This window comes from Mesoplodon mirus, assembly GCF_964341445.2.
Source record: "Mesoplodon mirus genome assembly, contig: HAP1_SCAFFOLD_330, whole genome shotgun sequence".
Lineage (NCBI taxonomy): Eukaryota > Metazoa > Chordata > Mammalia > Artiodactyla > Ziphiidae > Mesoplodon > Mesoplodon mirus.
Genome location: NW_028295610.1, coordinates 633,754 through 635,059, shown reverse-complemented (window position 1 = coordinate 635,059; position 1,306 = coordinate 633,754).

Sequence of the window (1,306 nt, the reverse complement as noted above, 5' to 3'; positions counted from 1 at the left end):
AAAATTCTCAGCTTTGGAATGTTCACAACGGAGGCCACAGTAGAAGACGTGAGAATTCTGTGAACAAAAAATAAATGTCGTCTCAAATGCAAAAAAGTATTCTCTGCACTGGGAGGCAGGAGAGGGAGGGAGGGAAGGACTGAAGGAGAGAGATCAGTGTGGCCAGGGACATGGAAACTGTGCTTGAGGACGATAGGCCCAGGAAGAGAATCAGAATCTGGAGAAGGTTCAGCCTGCCCATGATCATTGCCTCCAGCCAGCACCCTCATCTCAGACGTTGGGAAATTCAGAGAGAGAGTGGGAGTACGTCAGCAGGGCCACGCGCAGAGTCTGTGTGGCAGGGGTTGTGGCCGTTCCCTATTTGTGAGGAGTCCCCAGCAATTTGCAGGCCTCTTCTGGAAAATGCTGGCGGACGTCTCTAGTGCTTATGTGAAAGCTTGTTCACAAACCTTGAAAGATACAGATGTAGCTGACAGATAGATGCATAGATAGAAAAATGTCATTAAATCAAAGCTCCAGGAAAGGTTTGGAAAATGCCCTTTATTGCATAGGACGCTTCTATTGTCATATGATGTTAGACTGAGTGCCGGTCCCTTCATCCTCCTTCAGACCACGGCATTCTGTCTGCTACTCTCCCGAGGGTCCTTTCTTCTCCCTGGAAGGGATAAAGCAAATGAGGTAGAACAGGAAGAGACAAGAAGCACTCCAAGCTCTGCTGGTCAGGGTTACCCTCCAGCATTGCCTTAATGCTCAGAGCCACACACACCACAGTGAGCTTGGCTCCAGATCAACTACCACGCCACGAAGGTTCTGGAACATTTCCATATCTCGGGGGACCTCATTTCCACGTGACTCTCTTTCCTATTCCCCTTTGTCACAGAAGGCTAGGTCCAGTGGTCAGGGTGAGATCTCGGCTCAGGCCCAAGGCTCTCAGACCTCAAAGTTCTGGTCCTGCAAGGGCCCCTGTCCTCTCTTGAGACCACTCCTGGCTCTCTCTGCCGAGAAGGAACTGCTGGCAGTACGTCCTCTAAGAGTTGAGGTCCATCGTGCAGACCCTGAGAAAACTCCTAGGAAAAGGCTCCACCTTCTTGTTTACGTCAACAGAGGTCAATGCCTTTGTTAGTGCTGGGTGTGTCCCATTTGATGCAACTGCAGAGCCATTAGGTCAACCAGCACATGTGTGCGGCCCCTTCCCTTAGACTCCTCTGGGCCCTCGTGACATAGGCTCAGAAGACTGCCAGCCTCAAGCGTTACCTCTTCCAAGGGACAGCCACACCGTCTTCCAGGATCTTCTGTCCCATGAATC